This window comes from Rhododendron vialii, chromosome 6a, assembly GCF_030253575.1.
Source record: "Rhododendron vialii isolate Sample 1 chromosome 6a, ASM3025357v1".
NCBI classification, from domain to species: Eukaryota; Viridiplantae; Streptophyta; class Magnoliopsida; order Ericales; family Ericaceae; genus Rhododendron; species Rhododendron vialii.
The window spans coordinates 12600255-12622859 of record NC_080562.1 but is presented as its reverse complement, the minus strand read 5'-3'; the positions used below and the strand labels follow the sequence as shown (position 1 = coordinate 12622859).

General features: G+C 38.0%; 1 long non-coding RNA gene across 1 annotated transcript; it reads right to left on the bottom strand.

Moving 5' to 3' along the window:
- Positions 1-8137: 8137 nt before the first annotated feature.
- Positions 8138-11786, bottom strand: LOC131330324 (uncharacterized). Its single transcript, XR_009201081.1, has 2 exons — positions 11561-11786; positions 8138-8428 (listed from the first exon to the last, which is right to left on the bottom strand). It is a non-coding gene; the product is annotated as an uncharacterized LOC131330324 (long non-coding RNA).
- Positions 11787-22605: the final 10819 nt, after the last annotated feature.

The window sequence follows — 22605 nt, the reverse complement described above, 5'->3', positions numbered from 1 at the left end:
TTTGAGGATTAAGGAAGTGGATAGTAGAAATTTGGGCTTTTGCTTTGTACTGATGGTTGTAATCAATTGTAGATGTCGAATACTTAGAGCTTGGCTTACTTAGGTTGGGCTAATTCTATTTGATTATGATTTGTGTGGTTAATTATTTCCTCTATTGTGTTCAGGTAACCATTTTAGGTGAAGCTGGAATAGGGTTTCGTTGATATTCTTGCAAATTTGCCGTTGGTTTGTAATTGAAGATGGTACTAAGATGCTACAAAAAAATTCACAGTTGGGGGTCTTGTAAGTATTTTAGGACATTGACTATTATAGATTGAGATGTGCAATGAGTTTAATTTTTGAGATATGATTTTTATATCAAAGTGGATGATACTAATCTATTATTGTTGACTAATCATTAGAGTTTCGGTTACTTGCAAGCTAGGCTGAATTGGACCCTTTTTGTGATTATGAAGAACCTTATTTATGAGTTTAGCCACATTTTTCTTTAAGTTTTCCTTGAGTTTCTCTTCTTAAAATCTGCATAATAATCTATTATTTGAATATTTTTATTTTGTTCTTTGAAAACACATATTTTATCGCTCATAAAAAAAACACATATTTTATCATTTGCTAGTGCTTTAAAAAATTCACGATTGTGGTCTTTGATTTCTGTTATAAATCGACCTATACTCCCAATACCCGTTACCACGACCGCGACCGTTACATCGATCTTAATTGCGATTTATAACCATGGTTTGGGTAATGCTCAAGATGTTGTAGATATGTGCACAATTACCCTTAACATTTTCTTTTGGATGATTTAGTGGAGTAAGATTTGTTTAGGCTTTAGCAATATCATTTGTACCCGTCTTGAACTTCGCTTGAGGTTGTTAGTTTAGATATTAATTATTGTATGAGTTTGGACTTGCCACCATTGTTGAATATTTGAAATATGTTGTGAAGTTTGGGAACATGTTGGGCCTTAGGACTTGTGACATTTGGTAAATCTCAATGTATTTGAGAATTAAGGAAGTGGATAGTAGAAATTTGAGGTGTTGAGGTTGTATGAAATGGTAGTAACCAATTGTAGATGTTGAATACTTAGAGGTTGGCTTACTTGGGTTGGGCTAATTCTACTATGACTTGTGTAGTTAATTATCTCCTACGTTATTTCCGGATAGTCATTTTAGGTGAAGCTTAAATATAGTTTTGATGCTATTCCTGTCAATTTGCCATTAGTTCGTTAGCCGAGGATGGTTGTAAGATGTGAGGAACAAATTAACATTTGGAGGACTTCTAAGTATTTTTGGAGATTGATTATTATAGTGTGAAGTGTGCAATGAGTTTAATTTTTGTGATGTGGTTTTCATAAAAAAGTGGATGATAATAATCTATCTTTGTTGACTAATTAGAGCTTCGGTTACTTGCAAGTTAGGTTTATTTGCGGATGTGGAAGTTCTAACGATGATTTTACGATTATATTTATATACTCATGTAGATGAGATTTAAGAGATTTATGGCTCCATTACGCAATAGAAGAAGCAAGACACAAGATTTACCCACATTTGTATGGGTGAGGTTAGCATGCAATTTCGAGAACAAAATACTTTATTAAGGTGGGAAGGATGTTACGCCCTGGCTTATCTTTTACCTAATAATTATTTTTCTTTATAAAAAAAAGAATATTGTTTTTCCTTTTATGATCATGGTGTTACTCTATAATTTCTTATGTTGTGTGCGTCATAAGTATTCATGCTGTTATAGTAATTCTAGGAGTTCTAAGGCTGCTTTGGTGTAATATTCTTTGTTATGGTAATAATATAAATTATTATTGTTATTATAATGTATGAAACTTATTTTTTTTCTTATCCAAAAAATTTATCATTTTACTGCTTACTAGCGATAATATGGGGTAGTGGTAGTTTAGTTGCATTTTCTTCAAATTAATGTATGAAACTTGTGTGTGTGTGAGTGTGTGGACTTAACGTTATTTTTTTGGGCTATCTTATGTTGTTTTCTTTTTGGGCTTATTTAGTTGGTTAGGCTCAAGTCTAATGCGTAAGGTACCCTAGTATTTACAGTGAATTAAATGAGAGAAGCCGCAGTTGAGAGCCCCTATTTTCCCCTTTTTATTGCCTTTGTTTCTACCGAGAACATTGGCTGCATATGCAGTCTCACTTCCTTGGTCATTTCTTGATCATTTGTCATTAAAATCAACAATATATTCCTGGAAAAGCTTGCACAGTTTTGGAGTACAAGTACATTGGATTAGGGTTTTATTGTAATATAACGTTTTGGGAGAAGGAGAGAACAATAGTGGCGGTTGAAGTCTCTTGGGAGGTATTCACCTTCGTTGTCTCTGAGGTAATAATTCTTTTCATTCATTTGTTTTCCTCCAATCTATACCATTTTGCGGAATGGACAAACCCTTGAGTTGGAAATTTGTATATGTCGATCGAGAGAGAGAGAGAGAGAGAGAGAGCACAAAGGTGGTGCTTGTGACTGTGATTGGTGATATGGTGCTACATGTGAGTGGTGATGCGTTGCTGATGTGCATAGTGGAGTGGTTAAGTTGTGGGTTTGTCGGAGTTAAAACAATAACTTTCCCTCCCAGAACTTTGTTTATATCTTTTTGTATGGAGGTTAGAGTTTGGGTGCTATTGGGCTAATAAAAGTTAGGCAATGGTCGGTAAATTTTGGACATGCAGTGTGATTTAGTTTCAGGAGGTAAAGCTTGAGGTGTGTGGTCTGGTGTTAAGACTTAGTTGTTGGTAATAGAATTGGGTAATTTTGTCTGGACTCTAGATTTTTATTTATATGTGAATTATTTATTTATAGAATAGCCTCATTTTACGTGATCATGTTGCATGTTCTTTGGGCGCAAGCGGTTGGTACCGTTAAGCGTGTATTGGTATTAAAAATAGTATTATGGAGATAATAGTCATCGGGCAACACAATTGCAGTGACTAACCTTTTTTCCCGTCGTTTTTAGATAGGTTATTTGAGGATAATATAGCAAGTGATTTTCTATATTATTGGAATAATCACAAATCGTTTATGCGAACCTTGGTGACAGAATGTAGTTGAACTAAGGTGGTATTGAATCTGAAGAAATATTATCTGTGGTAGTACGTGTTGAAATTGATTTAAGAATGAAACTTAAAGGATTGCTTCGATTTGTACGGAGGATGTGCTAGTTTAATTATGTGAGATTTTGCTAAGATTTTATAATTTATAATGCTCACTACATCCTGTATACTCTTGAATTGTTGCTCTTTGATTGGTTTATCATTTCTATACTTGGTTTCTTAGTTGAGACTTAGTTATGTTTTATTAGGAGGGGTCAATAAATTTTCTTGTCCAAGAAAATACTCTTGGAATTGTTGATGTTTATTAGGTGATAAATAGTGGTAGGAATGATAATGATTTTGATGTTTCGTCGTTATAATCCAATAGAAAAAGAAGACAAAATATTTAAAAGTGGGAATAGTTTATTATTGAAATTTTGGGTTTTCTAATCTTTGTTGTACATGTTCGGTTTCGAGAACTTTACAATAAATGGATAGGTTTTGGCGAGGTTTTAGCAGTTCGGTTTTGAGTGTTCGGGCTGGTGTGTGTGTGTGTGTATATGTAAATATAGAAGGGGATTATTATAATTTGCTCGGTGACTAGACAGTAAAGTAGTGGACTGCACCGGCGGTGATTTGAAAGTTTAATGTAGTATGATATCACTATTGTGGAATTATAGGAAGCATAGGAAAAAGAAAATATTTTTGTGTAAACCTATGAGATTAGAGTTATCGTGCCGTGGAAGTAAATATGGAGTATTACCGACTTGATAATTAGTAGTTTCGGAGTTGTCAATGCATTTGCGGGTAGTTGTTTAAACTCCTACTTTTGGGGATAAATTAGAGGTGTTTTTGAAATGACAAGGGAATATTTTAATGCAAGATTCAATGCTGTTACATTTTGGGTAAGTGTGCATGGAGTCGGTCCTGAAGATGAGGGGTGCAATTGAAGGATTTTAGGCGGTAATGTTTATTATGTCTACCCTTGGGAAGTCAAACCAGGGGCTAGTTAGTTCGATTATTAGTTTTGAAGACATGAGTTTTGGTAGTTCACGAAAGGTTGTAGACTTTAGTAATGCCATTGGTATCCGGCTTGAACTTCGCTTGAGGTGGTCAGTTCATATTGCAATAATTGTAAGAGTTTGGTCTAGCCATCTTTGTTGAATATGTGGAATAGGTTCTAAAGTTTGGGAGCATGTTGGGTCTTGGGACTTGTGATACTGGGATAAATATCAATGTATTTGAGGATTAAGGAAGTGGAGAGTAGAAATTTGGGCTTTTGCTTTGTACTAATGGTTGTAATCAATTGTAGATGTCGAATACATAAAGCTTGGCTTACTAGGGTTTGGCTAATTCTATTTGACTATGATTTGTTTGGTTAATTATTTCATCTGTTGTGTTCAGATAGTCATTTTAGGTAAAGCTGGAATATACTTTTGTAGATATTCTTGGCGAATCTGCCATTGGTTTGTAGTTGAGGATGGTAGTAAGATGTAACAAGCAAATTCACATTTGGTGTACTTGTAAGTATTTTTGGACATTGAATATTATAGAGTGAGATGTGCAATGAGTTTAATTCTTGAGATTTGGTTTTCATATCAAAGTGGATGATAATAATCTATTATTGTTGACTAATAATTAGAGTTTCGATTACTTGTAAGCTAGGTTTAATTGGACCCTTTTCGTGGTTATGAAGAACCTTCTTTATGAGTTTGGCCACATTTTTCTTTAAGCTTTCCTTGTGTTTCTCTTGTTAAAATCTACATAATAATCTAATATTTAAATGTTTTTATTTCGTTTTTTGAAAACACATATTTTATCGCTTATGAAAAAAAAAACACATTTTATCATTTGCTAGTGCTATAAAAAATTCACGACTGTGGTGTTAGATTTCCGTTACACATCGACCGATACTCCTAATACCCATTACCACGACCACGATCGTTACGCCGATCGCATCTGTGATTTGAAACCATGGTTTGGGTAATTCACAAAATGTTCTAGATATGTGCACAATGACCCTGACATTTTCTTTTGGATGATTTGGTGGAGTAACATTTATTTAGACTTTAGCAATATCATTGGTACCCGTCTTGAACTTCGCTTGAGGTTGTTAGTTCAGATTTCAATTATTCTATAAGTTCGGACTTGCCACCATTGTTTAATATTTGGAATATGCTGTGAAGTTTGGGAGCATGTTGGGCCGTAGGACTTGTGACATTGGATAAATCTCAATGTATTTGAGGATTAAGGAAGTGGAGAGTAGAAATTGTGGTTTTGAGGTTGTATGAAATGGTAGTAAACAATTGTAGATGTCGAATATTTAGAGGTTGGCTTACTTGGGTTGGGCTGATTCTACTATGACTTGAGTAGTTAATTATCTCCTATGTTATTTCCTGATAGCCATTTTAGGTGAAGCTGAAATATAGTTTTGAAGCTATTCCTGTCAATTTGCCGTTAGTTCGTTAGTTGAGGATGGTTGTAAGATTTGACTAACATATTCGCATTTGGAGGACTTCTAAGTATTTTTTGAGATTGATTGTTATAGTGTGAGGTTTGCAATGAGTTTAATTTTTGAGATGTGGTTTTCATAACAAAGTGGATGATAATAATCTATTATTGTTGACTAATCATTAGAGCTTCAGTTACTGGCACGTTAGGTTTATTTGCGGATGTTGAAGTTCTAACTATGATTTTGCGATTATATTTATACTCATGTAGATGAGATTTAAGAGATTTATGGCTCAATTACATGAAAGAAGAAGCAAGACACAAGATTTACCCACATTTGTATGGATGGGGTTAGCATGCAATTTCGAGAACAAATTACTTATTAAGGTGGGAAGGATGTTACGCCCTAGCTTATCTTTACCTGATAATTATTTTTCTTTATAAAAAAAAGAAAATAGTTTTTTTTTGTATGATCATGGTGTTACTCTATAATTGCTTATGTTGTGTGCGTTATAAGCAGGGGCGGAGCCAGAAATTCTTGGCTGTGGGGTCAATTTCCTATAGCACAAAATTTTTTTGTTTCATACTACTTGATAGTAAAAAAAAAAAAAGTTGAAGTGGTAAACATAAAGGAGTTAAGTAGATATTTTTGGGGTTTTTTTTAGGAGGAGAAATGAGGATATTTTACTTTGCTCTCTTTTTTTCCTCAAGTTCGAAACTTTTAAACGGACTGGGGCAAATTATAATGTAAAAGTGGGGTCAAGTAAGCAATTTTGGCGTGAAAACTATAACTATCTCCATTGTAATTTGGAAGGCAGGGGGGTCGGATGCCACCCCGCCCCTAGTATAAGTATTCATGCCGTTGTAGTAATTTCTAGGAGTTCTAAGGCTGCTTTGGTGTAATATTCTTTGTTATGGTAATAATATAAATTATTATTGCTATTATAATGTATGAAACTTATTTTTCTTCTTATCTAAATAATCTATCATTTTACTGCTCACTAGCGATAGTGTGGGGTAGTGGTAGTTTAGTTGCATTTTCTTCAAATTAATGTATGAAACTTGTGTTAATGTGTGTTTGGACTTAACGTTATTTTTTTGGGCTAACTTATGTTGTTTTCTTATTCGGCTTATTTAGTAGGCGAGGCATAGTTTTAGAGTGCAAGTACATTGGACTAGGGTTTTATTGTAATATAACGTTTTGGGAGAGGGAGAGAACAATCGCGACGGTTGAAGTCTTTTGGGAGGTATTCACCTTCGTTTTCTCTGAGGTAATAATTATTTTCATCCGTTTCTTTTCCTCCAATCTATACTATTCGCGGAATGGACGAACCTTTGAGTTGGACATTTGTATATGTCATAATATATATATATATATATATATATATATAAAGAGAGAGAGAAAGAGAGAGAGCATGAAGGTGGTGCTAATGATTGTGCGTGGGGATGTGGCGCTACGTGCGTGTGCTGATGCGGTGCTGATGTGCATTGTGGAGTGGTTAAGTTTGGGCTTTCTCGGAGTTAAAACAATAACTTTCCATCTCAGAACTTTGTTTATATCTTTTTATATGGAGGCTAGGAGTTTGGGTGCTATTGGGCTAATAAAAGTTTGGCAATGGTAGGTATATTTTGGACATGCAATGTGATTTAGTTTCGGGAGGTAAAGTTTGAGGTGTGTGGTTTGGTGTTAAGACTTAGGTGTTGGTAATCGAATTTGGTAATTTTGTCTAGACTCTAGATTGGTATTTATATGTGATTTATTTGTTTATTGGATAGCCTCTTTTTATGTGATCGAGTTGCATGTTCTTCGGGCGCAAGCGGTTGGTACCGTTAAACGTGTATCGGCATTAAAAATAGTATTAAGGAGATAATAGTCATCGGGCAACACAATTGCAGTGACTTAACCTTTTTTCCAATAGTTTTTGGATAGGTTATTGGAGGATAATATAGTAAGTGATTTTCTATATTATTGGGATAACCACACATAGTTTTTGCGAACCTTAGTGACAGAATATAGTTGAACTATGGTGGTATTGAATCTGAAGAAATAGTATCTGTGGTTGTATATTTTGAAATTGATTTAAGAACGTAACTGAGAGGATTGCTTCGATTTGTATGGAGGATGTGCTAGTTTCATTGTGTGATATTGTACTAAGATTTTGTAATTTATAATGCTCGTTACAACCCGTATACTATTGAATTGTTGCTCGTTGATTGGTTTATCATTTCTATACTTGGTATCTTAGTTGAGACGTGGTTATGTTTTGTTAGGGGGGGTCAATAAATTTTCTTGTCCAAGAAAACTCTTGGAATTATTGATGTTTATTAGGTGATAAATAGTGGTAAGAATGTTCATGATTTCAATGTTTCCTCGTTCCAATCCGATAAAAAAAAAAGACAGAATATTTTAAAGTGGGCATTGTTGATTATTGAAATTGAGTGTTTTTCTAATCCTTGTAGTACAAGTTCGGTTTTGAGAACTTTACAATAAATGGATAGGTTTTGGCGAGGTTTTAGCAGTTCGGTTTTGAGTGTTTGGGCTGGTCTGCGTCACGCCCTCGATTTTCAGCTAAAATAATAATATATTTTCCACAGCAAAAGTCTTCTCTCAAACTATATTTACCCTTGACTGTCATGCCAATCCAAATAAAGAATCAAAGTCTCTTCTTCTTTTCTCTAATTTTTTTTTTTTACATAAAGTCTCCCAAACGTTTACAATTAAATGAGTTCCATAATGATCAAGGAAAGGAATTTACACATAGCTTTACATATATTCTCATCAAAAGGTACAACTTTCCATTGCGAGTAAAGTACACAACATGAATTTGACTAGATGATAAACACTTCCTTTATGATACCAATGAAGCTCTCAAAAGACGTCTCAATGTGCACTTCATGCAATCCAAGCTAAGTGTCATGGCGAGTACCTGAAAGGATAGGGTGAGCTACACTAGCTCGTAGAGATATCCATACCTAAATTACGTGCAGAAGTGAAGACAGATCACAAGGGGAAATATTTTCCAAAAGCATACTTGTTTTGTCAAAAGTGAAGCTCAAAATGTCATACTCACGCTGGAAAATATTTAACTCCATTTCTCAAACACCAACACTCTCACCCACACACACCAATATTCTTAAAAATCTCAGCTTACCGTTACGGCGTTATCCAAATCAATCATTGCTTGTTCATTTCCATTTCAATGACCTAAAGATTAATCTTAGTTCTTTAACGAAATGTTTTCACTTTCTTTTCTCATACGACTAGCCAACCTCACCCCAAAATATACACGCTAGGCATGTAGAGTTCGAACATAAGGTAAGCAATGACAAGTCAAACAATACCGCACCTCAACAACAAGGAAACTCACCCGTCAACCCCAAATTAATCTTCAAATCTCAAGTTTAACATCTAGTAAAAATCTCTTCACAATAAGATTTCCTTTATGAAACTCTCGCAATGCATAGCACCACAAGGTACCAAATATGCATTCACACAAAACAAATTGACCACCACATATCAGGAAAACAAGCCACAATGATTTGGAGGTCTAAAGGAAGGAATATAAAACATGTATTGACATACTGGACAATCCAAGTTACCAACTCAAACTGACATTTCAATCTTAGTATGATGCTAAATACTATGAAGATTCTCCATTTTCACTCACATATTTCGATTTCATTTCCGGGCTTTTAGGACCCCCGTGCGTCCACTAAAATCCTTTGATTCAATTCCGGGCTTTTAGGAGGACCCCCGTGCGTCCACTAAAATCCTTTGATTCAATTCCGGGCTTTTAGGAACCCCGTGCGTCCACTAAAATCCTTTTGATTCAATTCCGCGCTTTTAGGACCCCCGTGCGTCCACTAAAATCTTTTGAATCAATTCCGGGCTTTTAGGACCCCCGTGCGTCCACTAAAATCCTTTTGATTCAATTCCGGGCTTTTAGAACCCCCGTGCGTCCACTAAAATCCTTTGAATCAATTTCGGGCTTTTAGGACCCCCGTGCATCCACTAAAATCCTTTTGATTCAATTCCGGGCTTTTAGGACCCCCATGCGTCCATTAAAATCCTTTGATTCAATTCCGGGTTTTTAGGACCCCCGTGCGTCCACTAAAATCCTTTTGATTCAATTCCAGGCTTTTAGGACCCCCGTGCGTCCATTAAAATCCTTTGAATCAATTCGGGGCTTTTAGGACCCCCGTGCGTCCACTAAAATCCTTTTGATTCAATTCCGGGCTTTTAGGACCCCCGTGCGTCCACTAAAATCCTTTGAATCAATTCCAGGCTTTTAGGACCCCCGTGCGTTCATTAAAATCCTTTGATTCAATTTCGGGCTTTTAGGACCCCCGTGCGTCCACTAAAATCCTTTGAATCAATTCCGGGCTTTTAGGACCCCTGTACGTCCCATGTTCGGCATCACACCTTACGGTGGATCCGTGGCTTTCATTATTGTTCAATTAGTGTCACATATTCTCACTAACAAGCAATCTCTTTATCCACCGTTTCTCTAATCCCCACACATAGCAAAACACATCTCTCACACCAATACTTAGATTCAGTTACACGTAAATAATCTTGTCTTCATCATTTCAATAAAGAAAGCACAAAAACCCACATCCTTCACATTGTAAATCAACCATTTATTTCACATCTCATATTACCACCTAATGGACCCCCTTTGTGACATCTCCATTAAGAGTCTAATTTGCAAATACTTATCATGATCCTCATCTTTGTAGTACCCATCAATGCTTAACAACCATGCACTCATGCCAAGTGATTCACCAAATCCTGTTTAACTCACTGCAAGTATCCCGCAAGCCCAAAGACTCAATCTCATGGAAAGACATCGAATAATTTACACAATGCGTCAAACATTCTACAACTTAATTTATCATCGATCGTATCATCCATCTAATCCATTTTCTATTCCAATCGTTTACAAGTATTTTAACCCTTATGCTCACTAGTTCTCATATCCCAATAATTAATCATCTAGATCAACTCATCATATCCCCACACATCCAATAGGTGAAATTAATCATTCACACTTGAAGTTCTGACTATATCCGATCAAATAACATAAATTTAAGAACGACATTTAAACCATTGAAAAGTAGGCTTCTTCTTCTTCGATCCGAAGGTCATACATCAAAAAGAAACGGAGTTCGGGTAGCCTTACTACGGCCTTATGATTATGGCTCAACGTAACCATGAAACTGGTGCAAAGGCAAAATTTGGGTCAACTTTGGATGCAAATCTGTTATCGCTCGGACATACCCATGATGCATGGCATGTATCGTTGGAAAGCTCTATGTGTCTAGTTACTAACAAAACAAATAGTGCGTCATTTTGAGTCCCAAGCTAGGAGTTATGGCCATTATACCAAAGTCCGTCGGTGCTGTCAGATTCTACGCGGGAATAAGTAAAATTGATTGAAAAATCATAACTCTTTCATCTTAAACCCAAAAATATTGAAACCAACGCCAAAAGTTGCACAACTACAAGCCCTATGTTCAGTAAAAATCCCAGGTTCAAAAACGGGAGGAGATTAACCCAACAATCAAAGGAAAAACAGTTTCGCAACCATTTTCGCCCCAGTCGACCAACCCTACTTCAGAAATTCACCAAAAATTGTATACTTAACCGAATCACTTGATTCCAACGCCAATCCCTTCCTAACTTAAATATGCAGCTCCTGTAAAAGACCCAAAGCCACCAAATTGTTCATCATGCCCAGAAAATTAAAAAAAGACAGCCACGCACAGATTCGCGTATCCAGGAAACAGCCGGTATTCAAAAATTCATAACTAATTGTGTGATTATCGGTTTTTCATGATCTTGGTACCAAAATCTTCGTATTGAAACGTACTTTAACTGTTATGAAGACACCAAAAAATTGATTCCTTGCAGAAGGGCTCCCAAAAGACAGATTTCCAAAACCCATGAAATTTTCAGCATATACCAGATTTGTTCAAGACTCAAAATAAATGATCAAACTTGATTCTCATACATTAAACCTACACTTAAACATGTAAAGAAGGCAAGAGATCCCTACCTCGAGGGTTAGAAGCAAGCCCGAACATGGAGGAAACTTCGAAGTGCTCCGATCGTGAATTTTCTTCGATGGATAGGAAGCTCTCATCGCGTAGAACAACTTTAGTGCTTGGGATTTTTCAAAAATCTCACTCGTAGGAGATGGAATTGAAGAGAAAATGTGAGAGAGGTGATAGCCGAGAGAGAGACGCCGGAGAAGAAAAGAAAAGAAAAGGGAAAGTGAAAGTGGTTTCCTGCCCCATTTTTTTTCACTTATATAGCACAAATAACACTTACACCCTTTCACTCCTATCGTATTACGTCAACTCCCACAACTTACAAGTCATCTCACATTGACCCAACTCATATCTACATTGTTATCCCAACTTTGATAATCCAAATACATATTAAACATTTAAAATTTGAGAAAATAATTATGGGTCTCTACAGTCTGTGAGAGAGAGAGAGAGAGAGAGAGAGAGAGAGAGAGAGAGAGAGAGAGTTTGTGTGTGTGTGAGTGTAAATATAGAACAGGATTATTATAATTTGTTTGGTGACTAGACAGTAAATTAATGTACTGCACCGGCGGTGATTTGAAAGTTTAATGCATTATGATATCACTATTGTGGAATTATAGGAAGCTTAGGAAAAAGAAAATATTTGTGTGTAAACCTATGAATTAGAGTTATCGTGCCGTGGACGTAAATATGGAGTATTACCCACTTGATGATTTGTAGTTTTGGAGTTGTAAATGCATTTGCGGGTAGTTGTTTAAACTCTTACTTTTGTGGATAAATTAGAAACATGTTTTTGAAATGACAAGGGATAATTTTAATGCAAGATTCAATGCTGTTACATTTTGGGTTAGTGTGCATGGAGTCGGTCCTCCAGATGAGGGGTGCAATTTAAGGATTTTAGGCGGTGATGTTTACTATATCTTCTCTTGGGAAGTCAAACTAGGGGCTAGTTAGCTCGATTATTAGATTTGAAGACATGAGTTTGTGTAGTACACAAAAGGTTGTAGACTTTAGTATTGTCATTGGTATACGGCTTGAACTTCGCTTGAGGTGGTCAGTTCATATTGCAATTTTTGTAAGAGTATGGTCTTGCCATCATTGTTGAATATGTGGAATTGGTTATGAAGTTTGGAAGCATGTTGGGTCTTGGAACTTGTGATACTGGGATAAATATCAATGTATTTGGGGATTAAGGAAGTGGATAGTAGAAATTTGGGCTTTTTCTTTGTACTGATGGTTGTAATCAATTGTAGATGTTGAATACTTAGAGCTTGGCTTACTAGGGTTGGGCTAATTCTATTTGACGATGATTTGTGTGGTTAGTTATTTCATCTGTTGTGTTCAGCTAGCCATTTTAGGAGAAGCTGGAATAGGGTTTCATTGATATTCTTGGCGAATTTGCCGTTGGTTTGTAATTGAAGATGGTACTAAGATGCTACAAGCAAATTCACAGTTGGGGCTCTTGTAAGTATTTTAGGACATTTACTATTAATGATTGAGATGTGCAATGAATTTAATTCTTGAGATGTGGTTTTTATATCAAAATGGATGATAATAATCTATTATTGTTGACTAATCATTAGAGTTTCGGTTATTTGCAAGCTAGGCTGAATCGGACCCTTTTCGTGATTATGAAGAACCTTATTTATGAGTTTGGGCACATTTTTCTTTAAGCTTTCCTTAAGTTTTTTTTTGTTAAAATCTGCATAATAATCTATTCTTCGAATATTTTTGTTTCGTTCTTTGAAAACACATATTTTATCGTTCATAAAAAAAACATATTTTATCATTTGCTTGTGCTTTAAAAAATTCACGACTATGGTCTTCGATTTCTGTTATAAATCGACCGATACTCTTAATACCAATCACCATGACCGCGACCGTTATGCCGACTGCAACCGCGATTTATAACCATGGTTCGGGTAATTCTTAAAATGTTGTAGATATGTGCACAATGACCCTTGACATTTTCTTTTGGATGATTTAATGGAGTAACATTTGTTTAGGCTTTAGCAATATCATTTGTACCCATCTTGAACTTCGCTAGAGGTTGTTAGTTCAGCTAGCAATTATTGTATAAGTTCGGACTTGCCACCATTGTTGAATACTTGGAATATGTTGTGAAGTTTGGAAACATGTTGGGCCTTAGGACTTGTGACATTTGGTAAATCTCAATGTATTTGAGGATTAAGGAAGTGGATAGTAGAAATTTGTGGTGTTGAGGTTGTATGAATTGGTTGTAAACAATTGTAGATGTTGAATACTTGGAGGTTGGCTTACTTGGGTCGGGCTAATTCTACTTTGACTTGTGTGGTTATTTATCTCATATGTTATTTTCGAATAGTCATTTTAGGTGAAGCTGAAATATAGTTTTGATTCTATTCCTGTCAAATTGCCTTTAGTTCGTTAGCTGAGGATATGGTTGTAAAATGTGAGGAACAAATTAACATTTGGAGGACTTCTAAGTATTTTTGGAGATTGATTATTATAGTGTGAAGTGTGCAGTGAGTTTAATTTTTGTGATGTGGTTTTCATAAAAAAGTGGATGATAATAATCTATTTTTGTTGACTAATCATTAGAGCTTTGGTTACTTGCAAGTTAGGTTTATTTGCGGATGAGGAAGTTCTAACGATGATTTTACGATTATATTTATACTCATGTAGATGAGATTTAAGAAATTTATGGCTCCATTACTCGATAGAAGAAGCAAGACACAAGATTTACCCACATTTGTATGGGTGAGGTAAACATGCAATTTCGAGAACAAAATACTTTATTAAGGTGGGAAGGATGTTACGCCCTGGCTTATCTTTTACCTAATAATTATTTTTCTTTATAAAAAAAAGAAAGTTGTTTTTCCTTTTATGATCATGGTGTTACTCGGTAATTGCTTATGTTGTGTGCGTCATTAGTATTCATGTTGTTATAGTAATTCTAGGAGTTCTAAGGCTGCTTTGGTGTAATATTCTTTGTTATGGTAATAATATAAATTATTATTGCTATTATAATGTATGAAACTTATTTTTCTTCTTATCCAAAAAATCTTTCATTTTACTGCTTACTAGCGATAACATGGGGTAGTGGTAGTTTAGTTGCATTTACTTCAAATTAATGTATGAAACTTGTGTGTGTGTGTGTGTGTGTGTGTGTGTGGACTTAACGTTATTTTTTTGGGCTAACTTATTTTGTTTTCTTATTGGGCTTATTTAGTAGGTTACGCCCAAGTCTAATGCGTAAGGTACCCTAGTATTTAAAGTGAATTAAATGGGAGAAACCGCAGTTGAGAGTCCCTATTTTCCCCTTTTTATTGTTTCTATCGAGAACATTGGCTGCATATGCAGTCCCACTTCCTTGGTCATTTCTTGATCATTTGTCACTAAAATCAACAATATATTCATGGAAACGCTTGCACAGTTTTGGAGTACAAGTACATTGGACTAGGGTTTTATTGTAATATAACATTTTGGGAGAGGGAGAGAACAATAGCGGCGGTTGAAGTCTCTTGGGAGGTATTCATGTTCGTTTTCTCTGAGGTAATAATTGCTTGACCGATTCCTAGACCTAAATTAATGGGTTGCCCCAAGCGTAGGGCGGAGACTGACGTAGCACAATATCCGGTAAGACCGGAGTCGAATCCACAAAGACGGTGATGTGTGCTGACTAAAAACTCGGTTTGTTACTAATTTAACGGGCTCTTAGGTAGCCACCCTTTGTTGATTTGACTGAGATTAATTAATACTAACAGATAACTTGCTCAAATGATTAAAAAGAGAGGTACGGTCGTAGGAAATCCGGCGCTCGCTACCCAATCGGAATCTGTTCGCTTTTCAAAGTTCTAAAAAAATGGTTAAATTCAGGGAGAATTGGAAACTCCGAAGGATGCGAATCCTAAGGTTGCCGGTCCCGTACACAGCAGCAAACAGGTTTTGGTCCCCTGTTCCTGCTCACATGAGTCCAGGCAATGCCTCGGATTCGTCCAACGGACGTAGTTTTCACCAACTAAATTTATTTAATTAAATTAATGTACGGAATAGCTGCGAGACAAATCCTAATTGAGTTGCGGCGCGCCTTTACCCAGCGACCGAACCTCAGAAAAACTACTCACCCATTATTAAAAATAAAAAGAATAAAATCCTAGAATTAATCATGCTTTTTAACTGGAGGTGAAACCAATAAACAAGAACTACCAACTAATTGAATATCAACGAATAATTTTAACGAAGAACAAAAATTAATACGAATTACCGGAGTGCGAAGATCTGAACAAAACTTGAAAACTTGAAAGGAAAATAAAATCTGAAAAGAAAAACGTGAGTATAAAACTGCAAGATAATATTCGGCACAATACGATTCGCACAGCTCTTGTTCTCCGTTTTTGCGCAGCCTTTTGTTCCGCCCGTGGGAAATCGCCTCCTGTGCGTAGCTTTTTTTCTTTTTTTTACTGTCGTCCTTTTTTTTTCAAAAGCTGCCGAAGAACCCTTACTCAGTAGGTATAAGTTTAGCTTTATAGGGATTGAAAGTATAAATTACATATTGGCCCTTGGACTTCACATAATAAAACATTAGCCATTCAACTTCGAAGGACTTTGCATTTTGATCCAGAACTTCTATAAAATCTTCTTTTTACCCAAATTATTGGAAACCGAGCTCGAGCAACCTATAAACATTAAAACACAGAATAAAAATCAGTTAACAAAAATAAAGGACTAATAAATGTAAATTAGAGGGCCAAAATATACATATTTTGGCACTTATCACACCCCCCAACTTACATTTTGCTAGTCTTCGAGCAAAGAGAATAAAAATAAATAAATTCTAACTATGTCACTTTCGTTGGACTCACGATTGCACTTAGCATGTGCAACAAGCCTTTTAAACCCCTAGGCGATCCCCAGAGGACGAGTGGAGTCTCGTGAGGGTTTACAACAATGAACACCCACAAACATTGTGAATACTTTTCACATGAACCCTAAAAACCTGTAAGACGGCTTAATGATATTTCAAGCAAAGGATATGAAGCCATCGCGATGAGATAATGGGCATAAATAGTTCTAGATACTATCAAGTCAGAAAAATAAGTCATTGCACCTATACTCAGCGTGTGTGAACAAGGACTTCGGTTACTAGTGAAAAATAACCAAAAATTCTCTCCGGATTGAGTCTCGACTTCAAATCTCACCGTGTCATGCACTCAACAAATGAAATCACTCGAAACAAGGTGCATATTACTCTCAATATGTGCAGTCGAAAATATGTAATTGAAAGCAAAATACTCTGCACAAGTTGACACAAAAAGAAAGCTCTACAAAGTGGATACACGATCTCATGAACGGAATGCCAAGTATTGAAAACTCTTTCTATCCACCAATTCATAGCCCATTGCCCCTAGGATCAAATAGAATTTCATTCTGGTTATAACGTTAGGTAAGAGAAAGTATTTCAAGGTTACGGGTAAAACATTCAAGTGTCTGAGAATAAACTAACCACAACTCACATAGGACAAATATAATGATGCGTTCCCTCTTTCTTTCTTTCTTTTTTTTTTTTTTTTTTCTCTTTTCAACTTCACCATATCTCTCTCCCTAACTCTTTAATACAATCCCACATTAAGAACAAGTGTTTCTTCTTCTACAATAATTTTGGTGTGTCCTCCCTTTTTGTCTTTTTCTCTCTTTTTTCTTTTGAATGGGAAAGATCTCCAACAATCAAAGTTCAATTCACAATTCCACTCATCCCCCTCTCAATAATTCACCTTCACATCATTAACTAACCATTCTCAAGACACAATATAGATGGTGGAGCTCAACAAGAAAAAGGCTGTATGCATGAGGCTCAAATTGGTTCATAAGTGATAAACGTGTGAATGAAGAAACGAACCGGCTCAAAATAGCAAAGATGGCCTATAATCCTCTCCAATGGGCAACACAACCACGCAACTTTTCAAACCCAAGAGATAAGTAGACAATTCAAAATATTTCCAACACTCGACGACAAAAATAATGAGATCGATCAACAACGAATTTGCTCTTTTGTGACAAACAAGAGTTTATTTGACACCACTCCAAGAAAAGATAAGGCTTTAAACTCACATGGGGCATAAGTCTCCACTAAACTAGCCATCAAGAATAATTAAGTCACAGCTCACAAGCAACCAAAGCCCAAACAGACGTGAAGTGCAAATGTACTAAAACTAAATGCCATGACAAATTTTTCTCGACAAGCTAGCAAAAAGAACTACAATGCCGCCACCACAATATTAAAAGAATGACTATCACATTTCGAACTCAATCGCAAGCCAATCTCAACAGCTTTCAAGTCTCATGCAAAAAGATTTCCACATTTTTTTTTTCATTTTCATTTTTTTTAACAAAATAAAGAACAAAGTGATCCTTCCCCCCAACTTGAATTATTCAATGTCCGCATTGAAAGCATGAAAAATAACGATAGGACATAAACGTATAAGAGAGGAGAGATATCACCTTGAAAAGGAGAGGCTAAGTAGAGTAAATGACGTTTAGAGGGAGACCCCCCAACTTGGATTGAACAACCTGCAAAATGTTAGCCTTCAAAATAACAAGAAAAATAACTGAAAGAAATAAACAAGATAAGAAATAAAATGAAAGACAAAAAATTAAACCATCCACTTTCTTCACGCGAAAGACACGGGTACTACTTTTCTCCTTGGCCAAAGATTGTGTTTCCCTATTTGTTGGAAGGACAATATGCATAGGATTCAACGATATCTTGAGAAGTGGTACCATCATCTAATAGGCTGTCACTCCCTCTGGGGCTACCAGATTCCTTACCCACCACTCCGTTTGTGAAGCAATCTCCACAGAGTTTGGACATTAAAGTCAGATGGTTCGGACAGAATTCTCGCTGCTAACTACGCGCCTGCCGTCAGACCCAACCTCCTAAGTACTACATACATAGCTTCGACCAGGTGGCTATACCAGACCATTATGCTAATTTTTTTCCTTTTCCAATTTCCTTTTGTTTTTTTTTTTGGATTTAAAAGCTTAACAAGAAATAAAAGAACAAGTATACAGATATTGTGCCCAAAACCCAAGTCAATGATGGGTACCCCTATCGCTAGGAGCCGGGTCCACTTCTTAGTGAAGAGAGTGGTACGCAAAAGCTACCCGTCAGGATATAGCCCAACGGCTACACAACAGGGTCATCCGAATAAACAGGATCGACCAAAACCTCATCAGGTTCACCTATTTCCACATATTCCAAAAATGGTTTTAGACGTTGCCTGTTAACCTTGGAAATATTATTATTTTTCGGGTCACAAATATCTACAGAACCATTCGGGTAAACCTTATGCACAACGTAGGGACCATCCCAACGGGACCTCAACTTACCAGGAAACAAATGAAGGCGCGAGTTATACAGTAACACTTTCTGACCAACACTAAAGGTTTTGCGCTGAATATTTCTATCATGATACACCTTAACCTTAGCCTTATAAATACTCGCACTCTCATACACGTCATTCCTAATTTCCTCAAGCTCACACAACTGGAGCTTCCTATGGGCACCCGCCTCTGGTAAACGCGCATTTAGCGTCTTAATTGCCCAATAGGCCTTATGCTCCATCTCAACGGGCAAGTGGCATGCCTTACCATAAACGAGCCGGTAGGGTGAAGCACCCAACACGGTCTTGTAAGCAGTGCGGTAGGCCCACAAGGCATCGGTCAACCGAAGTGACCAATCCTTCCTATTCGGGTTCACAGTCTTCTCTAGAATCCCCTTAATCTCGCGATTTGCTAACTCAGCCTGACCGTTGGTTTGAGGGTGATAAGCAGTAGACACCTTGTGAGAGATGCCATACTTACTCATTAATGCCCCAAAAGACCTATTACAAAAATGCGTGCCCTGATCAGAGATAATGGCATGTGGCATGCCAAATCTTGACAAAATGTTAGTTCGCAAGAACTCTAGCACGACCTTAGAATCGCTGGTCTTAGTGGGAATTGCCTCAACCCACTTGGAAACGTAATCCACCGCTAGGAGGATGTACTCATAACCGTATGACCCCGGAAATGGGCCCATGAAATCAATGCCCCAACAATCGAAAACCTCTATCACAAAAATGTTCTGGAGGGGCATCATATTCCGCGAGCCAATTTTACCTAATTTCTGACACCGGTCACACGACTTACAAAAGACATACGCATCCTTAAATAGACTCGGCCAATAGAAACCACACTCACTGACCTTGGCGGCGGTCTTCTTTGCAGAGAAATGACCTCCGCAAGCTTCGGTGTGACAAAACTCTAAAACTCCCCTTTGATCAGCATCGGGGACACATCGGCGCAAAAGTTGGTCTGCGCAATACTTGAACACATATGGATCATCGTAGATATATTGCCGGACCTCTCTCAAAAATCGCTGCTTCTCAGCTGTGGACCAATGGGGTGGAATCTGCCCAGTCACCAAATAATTGGCGATATCTACAAACCATGGGCACATATTAGCAGCAAACAACTGCTCATCAGGGAAAGTATCCACAATGGGGAGATGAGAGGTGGGGTCCTCAAACTCAAGACGAGACAGATGGTCGGCCACTACATTCTCAACCCCTTTCTTATCCTTAATGACAATGTGAAATTCTTGCAACGAAAGAATCCACCGGATAAGGCGAGCTTTCGCGTCCAACTTGGTCATTAAGTACTTCAAAGCCGCATGATCGGTAAAAACCACAATCTGCGACCTTACCAAGTAGGACCGAAACTTATCTAAGGCAAATACCACTGCGAGCAACTCCTTCTCGGTGGTGGTATAGTTCATCTGTGCCTCATTCAGCGTCTTGCTCGCATAATAAACGACGCAGGGATCTTTCCCTCGCCTCTGCCCTAAAACTGCTCCGACTGCATAGTCGGAGTCATCACACATCAACTCAAAGAGCAAACTCCAATCTGGAGGCTGCACGATCGTCGGAGTAGTGAGACTCCGCTTCAACGTCTGAAAAGCCTCATTACACGCCTCGGACCATACAAAGGGCGTGTCTTTTGACAGTAAATGGCACAATGGCCGGGAGATAGCACTAAATCCCTTAATGAAACGTCGGTAGAAACCGGCGTGACCGAGGAAAGACCGAATGTCTTTTACAGACTTTGGAGTGGGAAGATTTGCGATCAAATCAATCTTCGCCTTATCCACCTCAATACCCTTGGATGAAACAATGTGTCCCAACACAATCCCTTGGGTCACCATGAAGTGGCACTTCTCCCAATTAAGCACAAGTTGCTTTTCCTCGCACCGTTGCAAGACCTTTCCTAAATTCTCGAGGCATTCGTCAAACGAATCCCCAAAAACTGAAAAGTCATCCATAAACACCTCCACGATCTTCTCTACCATGTCGCTAAATATTTCCATCATGCACCTTGAAAAGGTTCCGGGAGCATTGCACAAGCCAAAGGGCATGCGACGGTAGGCAAACGTACCATAAGGGCACGTGAAGGTGGTCTTCTCCTGATCCTCCATGGCTACCTCAATTTGATTGTAGCCAGAGTACCCATCAAGGAAGCAATAAAATGCCCGGCTAGCCACTCTCTCCAGAATTTGATCAATGAATGGGAGAGGAAAATAGTCTTTCCGGGTGCTCGCATTGAGCTTCCGGTAATCGATGCAAACTCGCCACCCGGTTTGAACACGGGTCGGCACTAGCTCGCCCTCGCCGTTTCTCACGACGGTCACTCCTGCCTTCTTAGGCACCCCCTGCACTGGGCTCACCCACTCACTATGGGCTATCGGGTAAATAATACCCGCATCTAAAAGCTTCAGCACCTCAGCTCGAACCACCTCTTTCATATTTGGGTTCAGACGACGCTGAGTTTGCCTAGAAGGCTTCACATCCTCATCAAGAAAAATGCGGTGTGTACACACCGTTGGACTAATACCCTGCAAATCCGCTATCGTCCAGCCTATCGCACCCTCGTGCTTCCTTAACAAAGCAAGCAACTTAGCCTCTTAATCCGCCTCGAGGGATGAGGAGATCACAACCGGAAAAGTATCATCGCCTTTAAGGAAGGCATACTTAAGCGTGTCCGGCAGAGGCTTTAACTCTGGTTTAGGCGGCTGGACAGACGATGGGAGAACTTTAGGAGATGGGGCGCCCAGCGGCTCAGGAACTGGGTTCCAAGCTGCGCCACACACATCCTCCACTGCAAGCATCTCCATCAAACTTCCTACCTCTGGAGAATCTAAAAATGATGCCTCTTCGGCGGTTAAGGCTATCTCCAGAGGATACTTGTATAACACACTATCGACATGCTCTTGTACCAGCGTGTCGATCAAACTCACCTCATATATCTCCTCATCATCCTCAACCCGGCTATCCACGTTGAAAACATTCACCTCCATTTTCAAGTCCCCAAACGACAATTGGACTTGTCCAGTTTTGCAATTCATGACAGCACTGGAAGTGGCTAAAAATGGACGGCCTAGGATGATAGGAGTCTTCTAAAAAACCTCCGGAATCGGGCAAGTATCCAGGACGATGAAATTGACTGGAAATAGGAACTCACCCACTTGAATTAAAACATCCTCCACCACTCCCTTTGGAACTCTCACACTCCGGTCAGCCAACTGTAGCGTGACTGGAGTGGCTTTCAAATCGCCTAAGCCCAGTTTCAAGTATACCGAATATGGGAGCAAGTTCACACTCGCTCCTAAATCAAGCAAAGCTTTATCAAACTTTTGGCCCGCGATACCTATGGGGATGGTGGGACAACCAGGGTCCTTACACTTGGTGGGGATCTCAGCCTGGAGAATGGAGCTCACTTGCTTCGTCAGAAACACTTTGTCCTGACTCTTGGTTCTCTGCTTCGACGTGCACAGATCCTTCAAGACCTTAGCAAACTGAGGAATTGCGTCAACGGCTTCCATCAAAGAGATAGGAAACTGAACTTTCTTGAATAATTCAAGCATTTGAAAGTTCACATTGACCTTAGGTTTCGCCACCAAGCGATTTGGATATGGAGCAACGGGTGGCATTGGAGTCGCGGGGGCCGCAGTTGCAGGCACTACCACTTCAGGAGA